Genomic DNA, 26237 nt, shown 5'->3' on the forward strand with positions numbered 1-26237 from the left:
ATCAACCTTCCCACCGCCAGGTATCAACTTGTGGAGTTTCAGACTGCGCTCCCTGTGTATAGTCTTAATGAAATTTAAACCTTCTCCTTTCTCCTTTATCCCTTTTTTGTTGAGTCCATGTGGCTGTTTCCACTTTTCCCCTTTCTCTCCAGATACTTTTGGGGGGGGGTGCTTTTCCCATACTCTCCCCTCCCCTGTCTCCAACCTCTCTCCACAAGCAAAACCAGCTCCCTGCCCTCTGTGGCTTCTCTCCCTGCTGGTTCACCTCTCCATGCCGTGTACCTGCCAAGTTCTGTGGTTCAGGTTGTACAGATTGCTGTGTTAATCCTCAGATCAGTTTTCTAGGTGTGCCAGATGGTTCATTGTTGATCTGGCTGTGTTTCAGGGTTGAGAGACACAAAAAAAGCTTCCATGCTGTGCCGCCATCTTGGCCTCTCCTCCAAAAGGAGGTTCTTTACTCTGACATTGCTTTGGATGGCTTAGGAGGAATTAGACACAACTGTATTTATGATAGACCGTGTCTTAGTTACCTCAGTGTCCCGTTGCTCCAAAAGCAAAAGTGGTTCAAATGGGTAAAATACTTGGGTTCTTGATGGTCCAATGACTGCTTTTTGTCATGCTAAAAGTTTCTCAGTTGTTGTGTTCTTTTTCATATTCCAAGACTATTTCTGTTCACCAGTTCATTAAAGGATATGATAAGGACATCCAGATAGAAGAGATGCATAGGATGTGGTATAGGGAAGGAATGTGGAGCTTCCTTTCTATCCAGAGATACTCCATTCTCCACAAATCTCCCTGTGTTCCAATTTCTGTCTTTTATGTGTTTTAATAACTTGTTATGTGTCCCACACCTGTGAGTACTACTATATTAAAAAGGGGTCATCCTCTCTCCAGGGCCTAGCACTTCAAGAAGTGTTTTTGGAGTGTGTTGCATGCACTCTGTTGTGTCTTTGGCTATTCTATCCCACTGCTCACAGTGGGGGATTGTTTGGACCTTTCACCAGGTGTGCTTTGATTTTTTCATTGCAGTAACCCTGGAAAAAAGGGAAAAAAGTGTATGTTGGAGGGGAAGACTTATCTGGTACAAAGAGAAAAATGAAAGGGGGGGGAAGAAAAAACAAAAACAAGACAGGGAATCAGGGAAACTATAAGTCTTAATCCAGAGAGTGAGAGAGAGGAAAATAAAGAAGAAGGAGATACAGAAAATGTGTAAAAAGAATAGAATAAAAATGATTTTAAACAAACAACCAGGACAGAGAAAGGGAACAAAAAGGATATATAATAATAGGAATTGACCAAAAATCATATCATAAACTATGAGCTTGATTCCAAATGAAAGAAAAAAAAAAAGGAGGGGGCGGGTAGGAAAAAAAAGGGAAGAGAGAAGAGATGGAAAGAAAAGAGAAAACAACAACAACAACAGACTAACATACAAAATAACTGGACAGTTGTCTGTTGGTGCCTGGAACCGGTGGCTGTGCTCATCTGGAGAAGAGGCCGTATGATTCCATCAGTGTCCATCTCACTCCAGTAGATAAGCAGTTACCAGCATGGAGGGGTGGCATTTGGTGAAGAGGTTCCTGGGCTGACTCCTCTCCTCTGCAGGCACTCGCACATGGTCGGCTCCAGTGTGAAGAAAGCCACGCAACTCTGATAACTCTAATCTGTAGCTCCTAAGGCTGTTTGCAAAGTAGAAACTGGCTTTCTTGGTATCTTTGTATTTTTCATTCCCCAGTCTGTGGTCCAGAGAGGTTTTTCTCTTACCCAAATATAATACCACACTTCTACAGCCTCCCTTCTCTTCCTTTTATTTCTCCACCAACATCATTCCCCCACTCCATTACTATGCTGCTCTTTCTATCTCTCCCAATTCACAAACACGCAACTTGTCCTGCCAAGTTGTCTCTTTCCACCTGTGGAAATTTTTTTGTCACTCTGCAGCCTCTATGCCTGGGTATTCCAAGCGTTCTGACCTCAATACAGCTGTGGGGACAAGGGGAATTCCAGTTCCCCTACTTCTCCACCATCTTAACTCCACTCAAAAAATACAGTTTTATTTTATAGAGATTTAATTTTGGATATACTATATGGACATATTTTAGAGGTACTGTATGCAGGCTTAGATGCTTCCCAATGTGTAGTACATTTTTCTGGGTCTTGGAGTCAAACTAATTGAAAAAGCAAACAAGAATAAGGAAGATAAAAACCAAAACATCGCCTCTAGTAAAAAGCTGATACAGGAGAACACGATTTGTATCAACGGGCAAGTGGCATTTCTAATGGTGAACCGAAGAATTAGATAGGCATTCCCACTCAACAGCCTGAAATGGGGCAGGGCTCTCCCCTAGAGAGGAGCAAAGCCTCTCTAGGAAAACAAACAAACAAACAAACAAACAAACAAACAGAATATTTTATCAGCATGTAAATCATTCACAAGGGAAAGAGGAGTGTGTCCAATATTTCTGTCCAAACATCAAGAAGATGTTATCCACTTTCTCTAGTGAGTGAAGTGGTAGTGTTCTGTAAATGTGAAACCAAAGTGTTCTGTAAATGTAGCTATTCCTCAGGAAAAGAAACAAGTAGAGAAAAACCATCTGCATGCTTTTTGGTATTTTAGAAGGGGAATAAGTATTTTGTATTAAAATCAACAAGTTTAAAGGAAAAAAGAAAAAAGGAAAAGAATATGAAAACATAGCTTCTTAATTACAGTTTCTATCTATATATTTTCATTATTCTTTGCTAGTGACATTTTAATAGAATTTCAGAACTTTCTATAGTGGTTAGCTTTCTTTGGAATTCCTTTGCCTGCCTAATGATTATTTTTGGTCTTCTTTTCCTCCTACCATTATGCATTAAGAAGAGCATTCTGCAATTTTACAATTTTAGGGTCCACAATTCTTCCATTAAAACTTTTTGTTGCTGTTAACTAATCTTAAAAAATAACATGTTTGTTGGGGCGCCTGGGTGGCGCAGTCGGTTAAGCGTCCGACTTCAGCCAGGTCACGATCTCGCGGTCCGTGAGTTCGAGCCCCGCGTCAGGCTCTGGGCTGATGGCTCAGAGCCTGGAGCCTGTTTCCGATTCTGTGTCTCCCTCTCTCTCTGCCCCTCCCCCGTTCATGCTCTGTCTCTCTCTGTCCCAAAAATAAAAAAACGTTAAAAAAAAAATTAAAAAAAAATAACATGTTTGTCATTCAAAGGAGATTCTAATTTCACTACAGTAAATATTAAAAAAAAAAAAAGGCTTACTGAAGAATGTTATAAACATATATTGTAGACATTTCATTATTCCACAGGCAGTTATGCTTTGACTAGCACATCTGGACTGGGTGGCCACAGAAAGTACTACAGTAAAAAGGGAGCGGCCCCCACTCCCACAATGTCACATAAATATGGAGAGGGAATAGGGAATAGGAAGTGCCTTTGTTAGAAAAGATGGCTTCTAGGGGTGCCTGGGTGGCTCAGTCAGTTAAGTATCCGACTTGGTCTCAGGTCATGATCTCGCAGTTCATGAGTTCAAACCCTGCATCGGGCTCTGTACTGACAACTCAGAGTCTGGAGCCTACTTGAGATTCTGTGTTTCTCTCTCTGCCCCTCCCCCACTCAGGATCTGTCTCTCTCTGTTTGTCCGTCTCTCACTCAAAAAATAAATAAAACAAAAAAGAAAGGAAAAGATGGCTTCTAGTCCAGCTTCTAATACTGCTCTTCTCCCATTGAGGTCAGTGAGACTTGTGGTGTCAGCTTCTTGGTATGCAACCAAAAGAGAAAAGGAAATGAGTTTTCAAAGAAAATTGAATTTATCTCTTTTCACTGCCCCAAAGATTTAGTAGATGTTAATAGCTTAATATAGTTTTTATTAACTGAATTAATTTTTTAATGAAAAGAATTTAAATAATTATTTAAAAATATGGAGATATGGTGTCTTAACTCAGAGGTGTGAGTTATTGACATCATAATGGGGAAGATATGTAAGTAGGCTCTCTGTAAGTCTTCCAACCACTAACTATCAGTAACTGCCTACTATTTCATTTTCCACTGTTACATGTCAACATTTTCTTACTATTTTTAACAGCACCATTCTATAATAGCACCATTTTTATAAAATATACAATATTGAAAATAAGTGGAATATAACCCACAAGTAGTGTAAATACTTTAATATTTGGTTTTCTGCTATAGTAATGCCACATAATCAACAATTTCAAAATCTCAGTAATTTAAAGTAACAAATGATTATGGTTTTTGCTCCCAAGTCTGCAGGTTATTTGGGTTAGCCTCTCCTTCATGCTGTGGTTTACCTGAGCTTGACTCCTGGCTGTGGGGGTGAAGTCACATCTGATCCACTTTCTTCAATCAGTGGCTACTCAAGGTATGTTCTTTTCATGGTGCAAGGCAGAAATACAAGGGAACAAGTCTTTGAAAGGACATCTAAAACCTTTGCTTGCCTCAATATGCAAGCATTCCACTGGTCAAAACAAGACACATGGTCAAGCTCAATATCCATTGGCTGAGTGGGAAAATGTACTCTATATTATAATAGGAATTGCAAAGTCATATGGCAAAAGACATGGGTGTTTATTTCTTTAACATTAACAGCTAAAGAGTTTGGAGTAACAATCCAAATGAAAAATATCAAAGACAAATAAAATAAAAAAACTAAACGTGAATTTTATCATGGACACTTCAGGACAAATATGATATTCTGAATCAGCAACATATTAGACATTACATACACGTGCATACTTTCCTCTACAGCAATTCTAAGATTTTATAATTTCCTTTTATAATTAATTATTTTAGTTAGTAGTAACTCTTAGTGATAGTACAATCTGGGGTCACCTGACCTAGAAATCTTCAACATGTGCATGTGATGAATATTTATTGTATATAGCTGTCAAGCATCTTTTCCTCCTTTTTTGGTAACTGTGCATCACCTTCCTATTAAGAAACCACCTGGAGGCCATGTTTCACCCATTCTGTGAAGACACAGCTGACCTCATATCTCATCTCCAGGGGTAAGAATGTGATCTATGCTGATTGTTATCACATTCCATTCCCCTGTCACAATGTTTGGGTTCTGATAAGGCTTACAAATGAAGCCAAATCAGTTAAGACTCATCCGTGGGTCTTTGGCTTAAACTGTTAGGAAAAAAGTGCTTACTTTTTTCTCTGAGTTTGCAGACCTGGTAGAATGTAAGCTTGACAGTGTGTTTGAACAGCTTTGCTACTGCATGAGAAAAGCCTGCCTGAGAATATAGCCAAGACATAAGAAGGCGGAGCCAAGAGATGGACAGAGATAATGTTTGAGCTCCTAATTCCAGTCTGAAGTCATCTGTGTATGTGTACTTCCAAGTTACAAAACTAACACATTTTCATTGTGCTTGAGTCATTTTGATTGTGTTTGTCACTTGAAATCTATACCATTCATACTAACACCAGTTGCGGGCTTTTCTTCTGCAGTCCTTCTCCAAAATGCCCCATTTCTGGACTCACTTATATCACCTTGCTTGCACACACATGTCCCCACATCTTTCAAGGATCCTCTACTTTCTTATAATCTTAATTTTTCACTATATCCTAGATGCATAATTCATTTGTTATTTTTCCTGAAAGAGCAGAGTTGCTGAATTAAGTTGCTATTTAACCAGCATTTTTGTTTTCTCATTTAAGCATTCATATTAACCCCCAGATCTCAGTGAAAATGTGTCCCAAGTTTTATATATTTCATCGTATGTCTTAAGACTCTGACTATACCTATTACTGTGCCATTCGTTTCCTTCAAAGGAAGGAAGACTTCCCTTCAAAGTATACTAAATTCTCTGGAAGAACAAATGCCATATCTCATGGATGAATGTATTCTTGTAAACCATGTGACACCTGCCATTTTTCTCCTTTGTATTTATGGCTTCGTCAGTACCTGTTAAGCTACAATGTTAAATTGTCTTTTGACCAATATAGATTGCCAACCCCTTCCTTGCTGATGCGAAGCCTCTTTGTAAAAAGGCCATGATGTATTGAAGCCATACTTCTATGCCAAAACCACTAATAGAGCTTATGTACTTACTGATGGATGGAAGCTCTTGATATGCCAAAGCCTTGTTTTGAATTCCTTTCCTCCAACAATGACATGTTGCTTGAGTCTCAAATCAGTGTTGCCTTTTAATTCAGATATATCACAATGATTATCAATTTATATGCATAGTTTAATCTATGGGAACTTGTGAAAAAAAATTTGAAAGATGGAGGCAATATTATGGTACTCAGAATTACTCTGATCCCTTAAACCTTCGATCAGGTTTTGCCTTTCTTTCTATGACTACTTGCCTCAAGGTTCCTTGATTTCTTGGGAGGGAGAGGAGACTTGTCCCTTGCAGTCCTTCATTGGTGGAATTCTACATTATTACAGCTTCTGATCATGTTGGGAATCCCACCACAAAAAAATAAAACATTTAAGATTGGATACATTGGGTTCATGAATTCTTATAGGCATTAAACTTATAAACTAACTTCTAAGATACAGCTTCATTATCTCATCTTATCCTCAGAACAACAAACGATTAGATCAATGCAGGTTAACACTACAGAAGCTTAACACTAAAATAGAATGGGGGTATATCTTTAGGCAAGCAGGAACACTTCAGAAGTCTCAGTGGATCCATCATTCTCTGTTAGAAATTAGAGAGCTATTAGAATTATTTAAATCATCAGACTTATTCTTTGGTTCCTTTTTTGACTATCTGGGATGGTTATTTTGGACTCACTTAAGCACCTAACTCTGCTTCAAGCCCCTACCCTTGAGCACATACATATAAATAATTCTGGGAATTGACTTCTTGTTTCACTTATTTACTTTAATGTATTTATGGGTTAGCAGTACTGTTGTTACAATATTTAAATGCATAAATCCTTATATTTTGAAATATACTTTAACTCAGTACTGTGATAATTATTAACACTTAATAATTTATCTTATTTAAGTCTTTTGCAATGATACACCAATAGTTTCCAAACTTTTGTTCCTATGAAATTCTGTGAGAGAGGAAACTAAGTCAGGAAAGATGTGACAGTAAAATACTGTCCCTGGGGGGCTTTCTCAGATGCTCTATGGTGCAGTTGTGGACTGAATAAGTTAAAGTATAAACATCTTACATCTGGTCAGATTTTGGCCCTGTGATAGTGTCATAATGGAAGAGAAGCCACAGAATTACCTTCTCTATATTTAGTGTCTTGCTGTAGCTGATATTCTGTGGTTGTACGTATTATTAATATCTATTAACCTCAGAATAAAATGTCATATTGAAATTGAAAAAGGATGTTGGGACTGTGCTAAAAGATTGCTTTTTCAGATGCAATGAGATGTAAAATAGAACCTCTGTTTCCAAGTGGTACATTTTATAAGAATTGGGTGTTACTTTAGGAATTCTGCACTATTCTATCTTAAGCACTTGTAATCTATCAATGCCAGTCCTTTCTGTAATTTAATGTGGGATATTTCCTTTTCTCTTTCTCTCCTTTTTGACAAGTGTTATTTTGCTGAAGATTTTCTATTCCCCTTCCAAGAAAAAATCATTTTCTTTTAACTCATTGAAAATAACATTTGGAGTCCATAGAGATTAATGAGATGGTACATATGAAAAAGTACCAATATTATAATTAAAATATACTAATTATTAGAAAAATGATAATAAAAAGATATTGTTTAACTATATCTAGCACATTTTTGACAGCAGTACCAGGCACACATATTGGAAGAGTGACTACTACCAGCAAGATAAAATGCTAGGTATGAAAGGTAAAAACATAAAGAACTTGTGGCCTTTGCTCTGAAGAGCCTGTCATTTACTGAAATCTGGCCAGCATTTACCTGAAGATCAGAGAATTTTGCATCTTATTCCCTGGTTAACCCAAATATATATATATATATATATACACACACACACACACACACATACTATATATTGAATTAACCTTCATATATGTGTATATACATATATATATGTATATCTATGTGTATATATATATGTAATTAACCTTTATATATATACATGAAAAATAACTATTTTACTATAAGGTCTTTTTTTACTATGTATATGTAAGTCTTTATTACTGTATATTGAACTAACCTTTACATATATATACATATATATATATATAATCAACTATATATTGAATTAACCTTCAATTGTTAATATTAACAATTCAATATATAGTTGATTATACATATAGTTGATTATACAGTTGAATTAACCTTTATATATATATATGAAAAATAACTATTTTACATATATATATATATAAAGGTTAATTCAATATACAGTAAAAAAGACCTTATATACATATATAGTAAAAAAAAGATCTTATAGTGAAATACAGTTATTTATATATATATATGTATGTTATATATATATGTTATAACATATACATGTGTTAATTCAATATACAGTAAAAAAGACCTTATATATATATAGTAAAAAAAGAGCTTATAGTAAAATACAGTTATTTTTCACTATATCTTTGAAATGAATTAAATTCCTTATTGCTGCATATAAAATTTCACACTGTAGATACTAATTTAAAATAGTTAAAAGTGAATCTAAAGTTTAGTCCTATTTTTCCTTTATTCACTCTTATATTTGTCTATAAATTATTTACAGATAGCATCCAAAAATTATTTAAAAATATAAACATTTGCTTTTCAAAAGCTTTTTGCATATTTTTGAAGTTTACATAGGGCCTTTGTTAATTCCAAATTTTTAAAAGCTTATTTACAAAAATATCAAATACATGAGTTTGAAGCAAAATCTTGTTTTTCAAAACTTCTTTAAATCACAGAAATTTTAGTTATAGCAGTAGAAAGCCTTTAAAACAATGTTTCATTTTCTTATGTTGGGAGATTACAAAGATATTTCTACTCCAACCACCCTCTTTGGTGAAAACAGAAAATAAAAAGAGCAAAACTATAATTCCATTCATCTCTAATAAAACTATGAGATTTCCAGAGCAAATAATAAACAAGAACCTGAATAGAAATGCCAATCAAGTGGAATTTGGAATAATCTATAGAGGAAATAGTACCAACAGATTTTGTGCATGGCACAAACTTCTTAGAAATATGGTGGTCTCTGACCTTAAAAATCTAATCAAAGATTTCTTTCTTTGAACAGTGAGCTACCAGGGATTTGGAACTATACACAAATCCTATTCCATAGTGTGAGAATAGAAAAGCCACAAAGAAAAATTATTTTTTCCACAGAAGTTATTAAGAGTTGGAAGTAGTAGCAAAGAATATGTTTGATGATCAGCCAGATAATTGTATAAAGTCATTTAGGGCTATCTAGAAGTAATTAAAGCAGTTGACTTGAAATCTCTTAACTCTCTTGACTGTCAGATGTCCCGGGAGGAAAAATAGGAGGTAGGTGACCTGGTCTAATTTTTCTGTCACCTAGATTTCTGGGGAAATTTTCTGCTGATATTTGGTTGGGAGGAAGAAACCTTATCTCTGAAATGCCCTTTGTAGAGGGTCCCTGGCTAAGTGTTACCTATAAGAACTAGAATCTAGAATCTATGAAGCATGGTGATATTTTATAAGTTATGCAACTCTCTTAGATTTAAAATGGAGATGTTTTATATCTTAAAATCTTCAATGTGTGAGATAACTCTATAATCCTTATTTAGAGACACAATCTATTTTTCTGAGCCAGATATTCATGTGCAGTGCAGGAAGTGGGACCTGAAGAGCTGTTGTTGATATCTTAGGCTTTTCTCTGTTTTGTCTAAACCTCCTAATTAACTGTATCTTTGAAATTATTAGTAAAGCTTGATGCTAAAATAAGATCTTAGATTTGATAATCCAGTTCTACATGTTAACCTGGGGGAACAAAATGCACTAATGCCACAAAGGAATCCTATAAAATAAAAAGCTTCGTAATGAGCTATACAGATTTTCTGTTCATTTTAAAAACATATTTAGACACAGGCAAAAGTACTATGAGGAAAATAAATGATCTTTGAGCTTACACAGAAGGTTTGATAAAAAAGTGTCCTGAGACAATGTGTACAAAATGATGCTGTCCCAGCTCACATGGGTCCCCTAAACCCAAACATACAAATAGAGAGCTTTAGCTGAATTGAGACCTAGTCATAATAAAAATTGTTAATAATCAAAAACTAAATGACAGGGGCGCCTGGGTGGCTGAGTCGGTTAAGTTTCTGGCTCTTGATTTTGGCTTAGGGCATGATCTCACGGTTCAAGAGTTCAAGCCTGGCATCAGGCTATGCACTGATGTTGCAGAGCCTGCTTGGGATTCTCTCTCTTTCCTTCTCTCTGCCCCTCCCCTCTTACTCTGTCTCTCTCTTTTTCTCAAAATAAATAAATAAACCTAAAAAAATACTAAATGACATATGGCCCATGTTAAGTAATTATAAAAGAAGGAAAGGAAGATAAACAGAAGATAGCAGTACAAAATCAATGGTATTCTTAAAAATCACCAACAAATTTGGAAAAGATAATTTAAAAACATATAATTTACAATAAAAACAAAACCATAAGGAACATAAGAATAAATGTAACAAAAAAAGAAAGTGATACTATAAAGAAAATTTTAGAATGTTTAAGACACACAAAAAGAAACAGTAATATATTTATACATATGAATGGGATTTCTGAAATTAAAAATGTGCTAACTAAAATAAAAATTCAATAGAAAATTTGGAATGTAAAATTAAGGAAATAGGGCATAGAGGAAAAAGACAAGAGATAGAAAATAGAATAGATAAGAATATTAGAGGATTATTCTAGGAATCTCAACATTTAATTGTAGTGATTTTTGAAGAGACTATAGGGAAAACAGGAAAAAGGCAATTGTGATTTCAAGCATACAAGTACTGTATATAGATTAAAAATTGAAATATTGAGAGCAGTGCATATTGTAATACTTCAGAAAACTGAGGGGGGGGAAGGAGACAAGCTACTTAATTTCTTTGGATCTTAATTTCTTTCTCTGTCATTAAGGATACTACTTTTTCTTAAGTTTGTTATAAGAAATAAGTAGGCTAGTATAAAACTTGGTGCATAGGAAGTGCTAAATTAGTGTTAGCTATTATTAGAAAACTTATAGCAACACTGGAAGCTTGAGCACAGTAGAATAATATCTTTAAAATCTTCAGGAGGATGATTTCTAACTTAGAATTTTGTAGCTAGGCAAACTACAAGTCATGATTTGTGGCAGAGAATAGATATTTCTCACATATGAAAACCTGAAATATTATAACTCCCATGTACCTATTTTTTACCAAAATAAGGTAGTCAACCCAGAAAGAGGAAAATAAGGTTTTGAGATAGAATTAAATACCAAAAAGAAACTAAGGGAATGTTCAATATAATGACAAAAAGACCCAGAACAGTAGGGTTCCACCAGGCTAGAAGTAAACCAGTAAATACTAGATTGGGACATTAGTGGGATTTGTGAGAAAGGTCTTTTTAGGAAAATAAAGTTAATACATTATCTGACAGTTTTGGCCATGTGAATAATTTGAGTAAAAAGCATTAGAGAGAAGTGTTGGAGTTTGGAGAAAAGTTTAGTAGATTTTGAAAAATGTCAAGCAAGTAAAAGTAAATTTAAAAATTAACTTGGAAAGGTAAAAACTCTTCTCTAAAAAAGATATTGAAATTCTTGGCTCAGAATAAAAGATGTTTACATAGACATAATGTTGAAGGCAGTAAATTTGGATTTAACTAATAAAACCAAATTGGGAGGATGGGAACCAGAAAATGTGCATGTATGAGGGATATATTATAACACTAAATTATAGTCTTTTAAATTTGGAAGTCAATACATAATATCCACAACAGACAGAGACAGATAGAAAGGGAAAGAGAGACCAGATAACCGTTTTCTTTCTTTGTTGTTAAGTTTATTTATTTTTAAATAGATAGAGACAGCATGAGTTGGGGAGGAGCAGAGAGAGAGAGAGAGAGAGAGAGAGAGAGAGAGAATACCAAGCCGGCTCTGCACTGTCAGCACAGAGCCTGATGCAGGGCTCAAACACAAAACCATGAGATCGGACCTGAGAAGAAACCAAGAGTCAGACACTTAACCTACTGAGCCATGCAGATGCCCCAAAAGACATTTTCATGATAGGTATACCCTAGAAAAAAATGGAGAATCCTTATTTTCGCTTCACATTTATTTCTAAATATCAAAGGTCACCTGAATTAGAGTGCCAAAGCCAGTGCTAGAGTCAAACTTTTTTTTTTCTTATTTATTTATTCATTTATTATTTTATTTTCTTTTATTATTTTATTTTATAATTTCTAATTTTATTGAAATCCAAGTTAGTTAACATATAGCATAATAATGATTTCAGTGGGGCGCCTGGGTGGCTCAGTCGGTGAAGCGTCCGACTTCAGCTCAGGTCACGATCTCGTGGTCTGTGAGTTCGAGCCCCGCGTTGGGCTCTGGGCTGATGACTCAGAGCCTGGAGCCTGCTTCCGATTCTGTGTCTCCTTTTCTCTCTGCCCCTCCCCCGTTCATGCTCTGTCTATCTCTGTCTCAAAAATAAATAAACGTTAAAAAAAAAATTAAAAAAAAAATAATGATTTCAGGAGGAGATTTAGTGTTGCATCACCCACATACAACACCTAGTGCTCATCCCAACAAATGCCCTTCCCAATGCCCATCACCCATTTAGTCCATCCCCCTACCCAACACACCTCCAGCAACCCTCAGTTTGTTCTCTATATTTAAGAGTTTCTTATCATTTATCTCCCTCTCTGTTTTTATCTTATTTTTGCTTTTCTTCCTCTATGTCCATCTGTTTTGTTTCTTAAATTCCACATATGAGTGAAATCATATGATATTTGTCTTTCTCTAACTTATTTCACTTAGCATAATACACTCTAGTTCCATCCATGTTGTTGCAAATGGCAAGATTTCATTCTTTTTGATTGCCAAGTAATATTCCATTGTGTGTGTGTGTGTGTGTGTGTGTGTGTGTGTGTGTGTGTGTGTACCTCACATCTTTTTTATAAATTCATCAATTGGTGGACATTTGGGCTCTTTCCATATTTGGCTATTGTCAATAGTGCTGCTATAAACACTGGTGTGCATGTGCCCCTTTGAATCAGTATCTTTGTATCCTTTGTATAAATATCAAGTAGTGCAATTGCTGGGTCATAAAGTTCTATTTTTAATTTTTTAAGGGAACTCCATACTGTTTTCCTGTGTGGGTGTACCAGTTTCGTTCCCACCAGCAGTACAAGAAGGTTCCCCTTTCTCCTCATCCTGGCCAACATCTGTTGTTTCCTGAGTTGTTGTTCACTTTAGCCATTCTAACAGGGGTGAGGTGGTATCTCATTGTGGTTTTGATTTGTATTTCCCTGATTATGAGTGATGTTTCCCTGTAGTTGAGCATCTTTTCACGTGTCTGTTAGCCATCTGGATGTCTTCTTTGTGAAAGTGTTCATGTTCTTTGCCCATTTCTTCACTGGATTATTATTATTATTATTATTATTATTATTATCATTTTGCAGATTCAAACTTTTAGAGTCACCGAAACCATATTGGACCCACATTCCTTTGTAATAATAGTTTTTTTAAAAAAGAAACAAATGAAATGCTAAATTGCTTATAAATACAAGGACACATTTTTTATTTTTTTTTTATATTTAATGTTTTTTGTTTTTAAAAATATAAATATAAGGGAGCCTGTGTGGTGCAGTAAGTTAGATGTCTGACTCTTGGTTTTGGCTTAGGTCATGATCTCACGGCTTCTGGGTTTGAGCCCCGCATCAGGCTCTGTGCTGTCAGCACAGAACCTGCTTGGGATTCTCTCTCTCCCTTTCTCTCTCTCTGCCCCTCCCCTGCTCTGTCTCTCTCAAAATAAATAAATAAACCAAAAAAAAAAAATACATATATATATATATAAATTTTTCCAAACTATGCATGTTTTTCCTATTTCAGCTTTTCCAAAGCCACAAGCACAGACTAATTTATCCATTGCATGATCAATCTCAGGTTAAAATGTAGGCAATCCTGCTGTAATATCCTGAGTGTTAGACTTCAGAAAATCCTTTGTCCCACTGCATTCTGGGGATTTGGAAAACATGTATTCTACAGTATGGCCAACATGGTAGACAGAGTTGGATTTTATTAATGAGTGTTATAGAACTGTAAAATGGCACTTTAAAGAAATAGGCACTCCTAGTGAAGAGTCAACTTGATGAATGGCTTAGTCTTTAAGAATGAGCTGTTTCTGAGAAGAAATTCTGTGTTTATCTGGTTCTGTGCCTTTTCTTTGAACTATGGGGAAAATAAAATTTACTGTCTTGAAATCCTCCTTTCCAGTGTTTGGTCTATTTTCTCCCAATCTTCAGTAATGATTGAATTATACAGGAGAGGATAAAAGTTCACGACAGTAAAAAGCAAGTGTGGCCAGTCCCTACTTTTGCCATTTGAGCGTATGGGGTGGCATTCTTCAAAAGGATTCTGAAAAGATAAACAGGGACATGAATAGTGGCCTACAAGAAAGTTTGAGGCAGTAAGGATAAGTATTTGTATGGTGCACCATCCAAGGTTATATGTGAGACAACTGTTCTTTTTCTGTATATACCATAAAATGGTGACACTGATATTTGGAAGTATATTAGAATTATCCTTATAAGGATTTTGTATTCTTTTTCTCACATCTCAGATAATACCTCATATCATTTTGTATTTGATGTGCACAAACTAATATGGAGGCCCTGGTGTTGGTCCTAGACAATTCTCAAAAACAAAGGTTTCTCTGAAATTTCCTATTTTTGGCACAAATTCAGGTAGGTCCAAGAAGATTTTTCCTGCTCTTGACCTTCTATCTCCCATCAAATTAGTTGAAGTCATATTAGATTTTGGAACAAATTTATATCATTTAGCCCATCCTTGGTAGATGATGATAGTCAAATCTGTATTTTAATACATGGATTTAAGTCTTTAAGAAATGGCTGCTTTATTTTGAGGGAAAAATTTATTCTGGGAATATTGGCTGTTCATATAGTTAAATCATCTGTGTTACATGAGTGCTTTACATGTTGCTAGGTCAGGTATGCCCATGATCTTATTGCTGCCAAGTCCATCATCACATGTCATCCAGAAAAATGCTGACATATTGCCAATTAGGTAGTCTTCCTGTCACCCCGTCCCAGATTGTATTGCTTAAAGATTAATACTGTGCAAGGATGAACCTATATGTTAGGGGACAGTCAAAAAATCTAAGAAAATAGGTTCAGTATAATTGGGAGACTGGGTCCATGTATAGGTCAGGCAAAACTGCATTCTCATTATTCCAGAAATTTTGGACAAAAAAATTTAAATGAGGAACTGGCAAGGTTTATAAGGGGAAAAATAGATCAGAAAGCTTAGAAAAAGATTTTCAAAATTTATTATTGCATTAAGTATTTCAAGTTATCTATTTTAAGAAATTTATAATTTGTTTTTTAAAAATTTTTTTTTAACGTTTATTTATTTTTGAGACAGGGAGAGACAGAGCATGAACGGGGGAGGGTCAGAGAGAGAGGGAGGGAGACACAGAATCTGAAACAGGCTCCAGGCTCCGAGCTGTCAGCACAGCGCCCGATGCGGGGCTCGAACTCACGGACCGTGAGATCATGACCTGAGCCGAAGTCGGACGCTTAACCGACTGAGCCACCCAGGCGCCCCAAGAAATTTATAATTTGAGAATAGCTCATAAAATGTTATAAAGAGAACAAATCTTTATAATTACTCAAATATTTATTAACATCTACGGATATACTAAATCTTTATCACATCACATGCGACCTCTAAAAAATGACCTACATGCAAATAGATATAAATAGATAGTACAAGGATATTGATAATCATAAATAAAGAATCAATTTTCACATTTGTAAAAGTGTGGGTTTTGGGTAAAATGGATTGGGTTTGAATTTAATACCTGCCACTTTATTGTGTGGCTGTGGGCATTTCCTATAACCTTTCTTCATCTTAGTGTTCTTAGTTAATTATTCTAAAATATACCTAACTTACAGAGAGGTTACAGAAATCAGATAATACATAGGCCACAGTGCCTGCCTCAATGAATGTGCAACAAATTATAGTTATTATTGTAATAAAACTTTCTTATTTTGATTAGAAAGAATAAATAAATAATGTATATAAATTGAGTAGTACTGGGGCATTTGGGTGGCTCAGTTGGTTGAACGTCTGACTTGAGCTCAGGTTGTGATCTTTTGGATCATAAGTTCAAGCCCCACATTGGGCTCTCTGCTGTCAGTGCAGACCTCACTTTGGATCCTCCGTCCCCCTCTCTCTCTGCTCCTCCCTCACTTGCTCTCTCTGTCTCTCTCTCAAAAATAAAAAATAAACATATGATAAATTGAGTAGATACTAACCAATTTAATTACTTCAATGGATTCTCTTCCCTTAAGCTTGTTTTTAAATTGTTTTTAAATTGAATTTACACATAGTGAACTAAAAATGTAAACAAATAAAAGTTGACTTCACAGCACTGATAAATTTAATTTAGCAATTGTATTAGTCTGTGGAATTTTGAGCTATGATTTGAAAGAGTAATAAATTATAGGCATACATAATCACTTTTTAAATATAAACTCACAAAGAACATCTGGTCCATGAGTGGTTACTATTAATTTAAGTATTCAAAGGAAAATATAAGTTTAAATCTTATTAAGTATTTTGAATTTTTAAAAATGTTTATTTTTGAGAGCAAGAGTGGGGGAGGGGCAGAGAGAGAGGGAGACAGAGGATCTGAAGCAGGCTCTGCACTGTCAGAGCAGAGCCCAATCCAGAGCTTGCACTGACTTACCGTGAGATCATGACCTGAGCGGAAGTCAGACACTTAACTGGTGACTGAGCCACCCAGGCACCCAAGTACTTTGAATTTTTATCATTTGATTAAGTAAAAGAAAATTATTTCAGTGAGTTGCCTAAATAATGATTTTATTTATTTTGAGTATCAGTGCAGTATGAAGTAATAGAAAGAACACTGGAATGACAATCCAGGGGCTCGAGATGCAGTATGACTTTGATATTAATAGCAGGATCTTGGGAAAGACAATTTCCTCTATAGGTCTCAGGATGTTGGGCAAGATGATACTTGATAGGGCCCACTTTCCATAGAGCCTACTTTACAGCTAAAAAATAACTTCCCAAATTATAGAACCTGAGTAACAAGGCAGTTATGAGAAGTTGGAAATGTGTTATTTTAGCATCTGGCATCTCAATTCTCTCATAGATAAAATGCTCCTCTTTATGAAGATATCTTGAAAAGCCACTGGCAGATAGTGAGTGAGATTCTGAGACAAGACCTCAGAGTAAATGTGGTTTTCTAGTCTGTGCTATAAAGGAGGGGATTTTTTTCCTATGAAAAGAAATAAAATTAGGGACCATGAGGACATGAACTCATTCCCTCCCTATTATCCTTTAACAGAAATCCTGATGGCTTTGGATTTCCAAAGATGGGTTGAGAGTTTTATCAAGGCTTATATAGCTCTCAAGGGGCAGGCAAACCCTAACTGACATCTAGACCACATTTTGGGAGCTTATCCAGGATCATGGAAACTAAGGCTTTGAATTAAATCACTACTCTTAAACTAAGTCAGCAGTAATAAATTGTTGGACACATGGAACAAAGTAAAAGATTTGAGCTGATCTTTAAAAATGGAATAATTAACTTAATTAATACACTTATCAACCTAATATAGTTGGGTTTTTTTTGGTGAGATGAGAATGCTTAAGATTTACTTTCAGCAAATTTCAAGCATACAATACTTAAATACTGTATTAACTATAGACACCATGCTGAACATAGACCCCCAGAACTTACTCATTTTATGTCTGAAGTGTGTGCCCTATGAATGACACCTCCCCATTTTCCCAGTCCTTGACAACCACCATTCTACTCTATTACGAGTTTCTTATGAGTTTAATTTTTTTAAGATTCCACATATGAAAAATCATTGAGTATTTCTCTCTCTCTGGCTTATTTCAATTACCATAATGTCCTCCAGTTTTATTCATATCATCACAAATAGCAGTATTTCTTTCTTTTTTATGACAATAAATATTTTTGACAATAAATATTTTTTAATCCATTCATCCATTAATGGAAGCTTAGGTTGTTTCCATATCTTGGTTTCTGTGAGTAATGTGGCAATCAAATGAGAGCTTGTATCAATTCATGATACTGAGTTTGTTTCTTTGGGATAGATACCCAGGAGTAGAATTGCTGAATAACACGGTAATTTTATTTATAATTTTTTGAGGAACCCCCATTTCCATACTGTTTCCCATAGTGGCTGTACCAATTTGCATTTCCAACAAAAATGTATAATGGTTCCTTTTTCTTCATACTCTCTCCAACATTTGTTATCCCATTTTGAAAATAGACATTCCTACAGATGTGAGGTAATATCTCATTATGGTTTTGATTTTAAATTTTGCTGATGATTAGTATTGTTGAACACTTTTTCACGTACCTGTTGGCCATTTATATATCTTTTTTGGAAAAATGTCTATAAAGATTTTTTGCCATTTCTATTAGGTTACTTGTGTTTTGTTTTGGTCATTGTGTTAGAAGAGTTCCTTATATGTTTTGGATAGTAACCTTTTATCAGATATATAGTTTGCAAATATTTTCTCACATTCTGTAGGTTGCCTTTTCATTTTATTGACTGCTATGCAGAAGCTGTTTAATTTGATGTAATTTTACGTGTTTATTTTTGCTTTCTGTACTTGTGTTTTGGTGTCATATCCATGACCATTGCCAAAACCAATGTCATGAAGTTTCTTCCTTATTATTTCTTTTAGGTGTTTTATGGTTTCAGGTTCTACACTTAAGTCTTTAATTCATTTCCACTTAATTTTTGTGAGTGCTGTAAGATAGGGATCCAGTTTCATTCTTTTGCACGTGGGTATTGTTTTTCAGGCAGTTTATTGAGAAGACTATCCTTTTTCCATTGTATGTTCTTGGCAATTTTGTCAAAAATTGGTTGACCACACATGTGTGAGTTTGTTTCTGGGCTCTGTATTCTATTTCATTGGTCTATATGCCTGTTTTTGTACCACTACCATAATGTTTTGATTTACTGTAGCTTTGTAATATAGTTTGAAATCAGAAAATGTGATGCCTCCAGTTTTGTCTTTCTCAAGTTTGGTTTGGCTATTTAGGGTCTTTGTGGTTACATACCATACCAATGAGTCAAGGAAGAAATCAACAAGGATATAAAAATATATTGAAACAAATGAAAATGGACATACAACATACTAAAACTTATAGGATGCAGCAAAAGCAATTCTGGGGGGAAAGATTATCAATAATTGCCTCCTTTAAGAAAAAGGAAAATATCTCAAATTACCAATCTAACTTTACATTTTAAGGAACTAGAAAAAGAGGAACAAACTAAGCCCAAAGTAAGAAGAAGGAAGAAAATAACAAAGATCAGAGCAAAAATAAGTGAAACAAAGACTGGAAGAACAATACAAAAAAAATCAATGAAAATTAGAGCTTTTTTTTTTTTTAAAGATAAACAAAATTGACAAACTTAACTAGAGTAACTAAGAAAAGAGATAATAAAACAGAAATGAAACAGAAAACATTATAACTGATACCACAAAATACAAAGGATATTAAAGCACTACTATTAACAATTATATACCAACAAATTAGGAGACATTTAAAAATCTAGAAGAGGGGCGCCTAGGTGGCGCAGTCGGTTAAGCGTCCGACTTCAACCAGGTCACGATCTCGCGGTCCGTGAGTTCGAGCCCCGCATCAGGCTCTGGGCTGATGGCTCAGAGCCTGGAGCCTGTTTCCGATTCTGTGTCTCCCTCTCTCTCTGCCCCTCCCCCGTTCATGCTCTGTCTCTCTCTGTCCCAAAAATAAATAAACGTTGGGAAAAAAAAAATCTAGAAGAAATTTAAAAATTCCTTGGCACATACAACCTGTCAAGACTTGGTCATGAAGAAATAGAAAATCTGAAGAGACCAGTTGTAGGTAAGGAGATTGAATCAGTAATCAAAAATCTCCTAACACAGATAAGCTCAAGAGCACATAACTTTACAGGTGAATTCTACTAATATTTAAAAAGAATTACTATCAATCCCTATCAAGCTCTTCCAAGAAAACCTAACAGGAAGGAGCACTTTCAGACTCATTTTATGAGGCCAGCATTACTCTGATACCAAAGCCAGACAATAACACCACACAAAAAGTGAAAATTACAGGCCACTATCCCTGATGACACAGATGCAAAAATACTCAACAAAATACTAGCAAACAGAATTTAACAGTACACCCTTTTAGATCATTCACTCTGATCAAGTGGGATTTACATCCGTGATGCAGAGATGGTTCAGTATACTAAATCAATAAATGTGACATATTACATTAACACAACAAAGGGTAAAAAACAAATTATCATCTCAATAAATTAAAAGAATACATTGGGCAAAACTCAATATACTTTTATGGTAATACATCACAACACATTAAATACAGAAAGTACCTCAACCTAATAAATTCTACATATGCCAAGCCAATAGCTAACATCATATTCAAAGGTGAAAAGCTGTGAGCTTTTCCTCTAAGACCAGGAGAGGACAATGATGCCTGCTCTTGCCACTTCTTTTCAACACAGTACTGAAAGTCCTGGCCAGGATAATTAGGCATGACAAAGAAATACAGGGCATCCAAACTGGAAAGGAGGAAGTAATATTGTCTCTTTTTGCTGATAACAGGATCTTATATATAGAAAATCATAGTGGTTCCACCAGAAAACTGTTAGAACTAATAAACTAATTCAGTAAAGTTCCAATATACAAAATCAGTATACAAGAACCAGTTGCATTTTCTACACACTAACATGAACTATCTGCAAGAGAAGTTAAGAAAGCAATCCCATTTATAATAGCATGAAAACCAATAAAATACTTAGGAATAAATTTAACCAAGCAAATGAAAGACCTGTATATTGAGAACTACAGGACATTGATGAAAGAAATGAAAACATAAATAAATGGAAAGATACCCCATGTTCATGGATTGGAAGAATTAATATCGTTAAAATGTCCATCTCCTTGAAGCAATTTATAGACTTCAGTGTTATCACTATCAAAATTCCAATGGCATTTTTCACAGAGATGGAAAGACAATCCTAAAGTTCATGTGTAATACATGCTTTCTTAAAGGGTTGGAGATTTGCTTAAAGGTGGTCCGTAACAGATTTGTTTGATGCCTTAAAATCCCCATCATGTTCTATCCATATTCTGTAGCTATGATATAGTTGAGCATTGAAAATCTAAGACAGAATACATGCAGCAAGTAACAAGATATTTTTTAAAATGCCACCAAAATGGTGTAGAAGTGGAATGCTGAGAGAAGTATGGCAAGTGAAGGATAAACATAGAAGATTGATATGACCCAGCATTACAAATCAGGCATGTTTCCAGAGAAACCAGTGTTTGTGCTTCTGTCACCAATTGCATGACCTCTGATTAGGTAGTATGAAGATTCACTGTCAAATGTTTGGCAACACATGAGTAGGAAAAGAGAAGACCCATTTTATTTGTGTTAGTTCTCCATAGACTACTATGTTTTCTGTATATTTAATATGCCTATGATTTGATAAAGGAGATAACCAGGAACTATTATAAAAAAAGAAGAGAAAGAAAAAAAATGTATTGTTAGTGTTATCATTAGTGAGGATGATGATTTTGATGAAGCTGGGAAACTAGTCAGGATGTTGCTAGTGAAGAATGGGGAGAACCTAAATATAGATAGTGTTAGGAGGATATAAATTAAGGAAACGATCTTAGAAGTATTCAGGAAGTGGAATTAAGAGAATGGAATGGAATATGGATGGTGAAGAAGAATGCTTTAAGGATAATCTGTAAATTTCTGATTTAGTTTAGGAGATAAATGGTGCCATCACTAAAATGGGAAACATAATGAATATGAACGGAAAATTGGTGGTCGATAAAGAATTGAATAAAGGATGAAGAATTGGAGGTGAATGAAATGGGATAAAGATAATAATTAATTCAGCTTTGAACACATGAGTTTCCAGACAGTGATGTTCAGAGAACAGCTGGACATATAGGTTAAGGCTTAATGAAAAAAAATCCTTGCTATATGCCTTTCAGAGTTTTCAATATATAAAAGTAATTGAGGCCTTATGTAGAGTTTTACTTATATTTATAGAGAGTAAAAAGAGGAGAAAAGGGGAAGGAAGAGAAGAAAAGGAAGTGGAAAATATGGGAATGGAAATAGTGAAAGATTAGAAAAAGGACTTTATAAAGGAGATAAGAAATGGGTTTGGAGGTCAGAATTAGGGCTTATTTGTGTAATAAAAACAAAGGAGCTAAAATAAGGAAAAAGAGTAATAAGAGGTATAGGAGCAGAAAGGTTGAATAGACAACTGGTTACCTTGCCACTGGTGACCTGGGGAGTGTGGGGTGGTGCATCTGGACGCCTCCTAACTAAGAATCTAATGGGGAAGAGAAACAATTTCAAATAACCATGTTTAGAAATTTAAGCTTAAATTCAGTCAGAACAAAAGAGTAATTTGAAAACAATATGCATAATATGGGCATTATGGAGCTTAAATGATTTTGTAAAAGAAATGTATGTTTATAAGGAGATTAGCAAATGCTTGAAAACAAAGTTATTTTTATAGAAGATAATTTAATTGTATAAATTTTTGATAGTTTGTGTTTTCACAGTACTGTGGCATTTAGATTTTTAAGCTTTGCAGAATTGCTAGCTGAATTGAAATAGATAGCTTAGGTTCTCTGATTTCCATTTAAATGCTCAACAAACTGTCACAAAGAAGTGGTGTTGCATGGTTTATAACAACTTTAAGAGATTTGCAGCTGTGCTATGAATACATCCAATTATACAAATATGACTTTCAAAATTACTTTTTGCTATTACCTGGACAAGTTAGTGTAGAGGAAGTGGTTTGCCTAGATATAGGAAGCTAATATAGATTTGAAGATTTGATATATGCAAATAACCTTCTGCACAAAAAAGGGAAAAATTACAGCAACTATTTATTACAGACAAAACTTAATTAAAAAGAAAGAGTTGAGTTTTTAGGATTAGATTTTTTATTTCAGAGTCAGATACTTTTATTAAGTGGCAGGGAGGTCAGTTAGAGTTCTCAATATTATCTATTGAATTTCAGATGATTTCATTTTTAATTTTGGCAAGAAATTGATTACTTGGGAGGGCAGAATCTAGGATCATGTAATATTGTATCAGGCAGACATGTTGACTGTCGTCTGGTTAGCCCCAAACTCCCAAGGTGAAGAAATTATAGCTTGAAAAAGTTAAAGAGAAACAAAGAGCCTGGGAAGGAGGGTCTAAATAGAGCATTGCAGTAGATGTGGAACAAATAGATTTTGGCTTCCCACCATTGGCTAACTACAGGATGTAGTTGATAAGCCATAAGGAGAGTTGGGATAGGAAATGAAAGCAAAGACAAAGCTCAAATACCGTGAAAAAATTGCAAAGCTGTAACAGAAGGTAACTCTATTAGCTACAAGATACCATATTAGGTACTAGTTTGATGAATGCCAATTCTTATTCCAGAACCACCAGATTTTATAAGATTTTAAACATTCCAGGTTGTATAATTAAGAAAAATGTATTTGGTATTTTTCCTTACTAAAAATAGATGTCACAATTTATGAGTTCATAAATTTTCACGTTAATCACTAAAAGATTTGTTGCCAAATTAAGAGATAGATAAATGCATGGTGTTAGGGGAAAGAGTAGGGGTGAGAGAGAGGAAGAATAATTATTCAAGAGTAACAATATTTATGTTGTTTCTTAAAGTATCGCTTTATTTTTTAAATTTTATTTTTGAAAGATAGAGAGAGAGACAGAGTGCAAGTGAGGGGAGGGGCAGAGAGAGAGAGGGAGACAGAATCCGAACAGGCTCCAGGCTCTGAGCTGTCAGCACAGAGCCTGATGTGGGGCTCGAACTCACAAATTTCGAGATCGTGACCTGAGCCGAAGTCGGATGCTTAACCGACTGAGCCATCCAAGTGCCCCTCAAAGTGTCACCTTAAAATCTCAGAGAATTGGGGCGCCTGGGTGGCGCAGTCGGTTAAGCGTCCGACTTCAGCCAGGTCACGATCTCGCGGTCCGTGAGTTCGAGCCCCGCGTCAGGCTCTGGGCTGATGGCTCAGAGCCTGGAGCCTGTTTCCGATTCTGTGTCTCCCTCTCTCTCTGCCCCTCCCCCGTTCATGCTCTGTCTCTCTCTGTCCCAAAAATAAATAAACGTTGAAAAAAAAAATTTAAAAAAAAAAATCTCAGAGAATTAAAAGCAGTCTAAATATCAAAGAATAAGAGAAAATGGATTAAATAAATTAAAATCTACCTTTATAAGTGGCCCATTATGCAGTCATTAAAAAGCATGGATTCAAATAATGTATAATGACTTTGGAAAAAGATAGTAAGCTGGAAATAGAAGTTTAAATATGTATATGATATAATGTAAACAATATAGTTTGATATAATATATATGTGTTTATAAGATGATACAGAAAAAGAAAAAATGAAAAGTTAATAACCTGCTATTATTCCACTTAATTTTGCTGTGTTTTCCATTTTGCTGTGTTTTGTGTGTTTTAACTTCTTTCAAACAGCGACCATTTATTTCTTTTATTATGCTTTGTACTTGTATCATTTAGGTTTCAGTCACACAAATAATTTCAACAAGATGTATATACTATAAAGAATAGTTAACCAAGTGAAAAATAGTTAACTACTGAAAGAAGTAAAAGGGAGCTCTAAGTGTAATGGGTTAACAAATGCAGAAGGCTGCTGCCACCGCTAGGATTGAGGGAAATATGAACTGTAAATAAACTCAGAATTTAGGGAGACCTTCACCTCCCCTCCCCCACCCCTGCCCCACCAAAGCTGAGATTCATTCCTCTGAGGAGATGATGTGCCTTCCCATCCCCTTCCCACCCTGCAGTGAAGAATAGACTTGTTGGAGGCTGCTTTTAGAAACATGAAAGCTGCCAAGAACAAACTTTTTGTAGACCTTTGGGAACCACAAGAGCATCCTGTTGCCTCAGGGAACACTGAGAACCATACTTCCAGACACTCACTGCTTGGGTGAAGGAGGGCAGGCAAAATGAAAGGCATTTTTTCCTCCTCTGGTTTTAAGTGATTTAGTATGCTCTTAATAAAAATGGACAATATGAAAGTGGGAAACAGAAATTTAAAAAATGTTTTTGTTTTGAAAGAGAGCAAGCGAACGAGCCAGGAAGGGGCAGAGAGGTTGAGGGAGAGACAAATCCCAAGCAGGCTCTGCACTGTCAGCACAGAGCCTAACATGGGGCTCGAACTCACTAACTGTGAGATCATGACCTGAGCCAAAACCAAGAGTTGGACACATGACTGACTGAGCCACCCACATGCCCCAGAAACCTCATTTTTAATTATATTCTTATGGTTTATTTTTAATAATTTTAAAATTAATGCATACAACCTGTAGTTACACAGTTTTAACTATTATCTGGAATTAATGTCTGGTAGAGACGTCAAATTGGTGCCTCATACATTCAGACATTGACATGACTATTCTCCGTGTAATGATTAAGTAGTGGATGACTGTTAACTTTATTAACACTGGATTAATGTGTTTCAAAAATGCAAATCTCTCATGTCATTCATTGCTTGAAAGTCTTTAACAGTTTCTCCTGGCTATGAGGATAAAGAGGCAAATTTATAGCACAACTGTTCAGCTGTTTATAATCTTGACCAGATTACCTCACAAATTTCATTCCATGACACAGTCAATTTTTATGTTTCAGTCTCATTGGCTTTAATGTATTTACTTAAAAAAATCATATATTTTTTTCCAGTTCAGGACCTTTATACTTGCTTCTCCCTCTGCAAAGCTTGTTCTTCACATGCCCTTCCATCCAGTCCATTCCTGCTTTTCTCCTCTCTTGACAGTAGTAAATGCTTACATAATTAGTTGTTTGGTTTTGCCTTCCCAGTCAGTTGGAAGCACCATTCAAACCTAGACACCTTGTCTCATAAGTCATAAGTGCTTTGTAATTATTTGCAAATTGAAGGAATAACTAAATAAATGAAAAGTTGAAAAGAGTGTTCCGAAGTGTGATATAAGAGAAAGTAAAATTTTAGCAAATTTTCTTGGTCCTCTTCTCACCTATTAACACTAA

At 35.2% G+C, this 26237-nt stretch overlaps 1 long non-coding RNA gene across 1 annotated transcript in view; it reads left to right on the forward strand.

The window, feature by feature from the left end:
* The first annotated feature begins 4198 nt into the window (after positions 1 to 4198).
* Positions 4199 to 26237, forward strand: part of LOC121027584 (uncharacterized) — a 66275-nt gene continuing 44236 nt past the window's right edge. The window contains exon 1 of the long non-coding RNA XR_005788809.1: positions 4199 to 4366. This is a non-coding gene — a long non-coding RNA (uncharacterized LOC121027584). The remainder of the gene's footprint in view (positions 4367 to 26237) is intronic.

This window comes from Herpailurus yagouaroundi, unplaced genomic scaffold (assembly GCF_014898765.1).
Source record: "Herpailurus yagouaroundi ecotype Mexico unplaced genomic scaffold, PumYag 77, whole genome shotgun sequence".
NCBI classification, from domain to species: domain Eukaryota; kingdom Metazoa; phylum Chordata; class Mammalia; order Carnivora; family Felidae; genus Herpailurus; species Herpailurus yagouaroundi.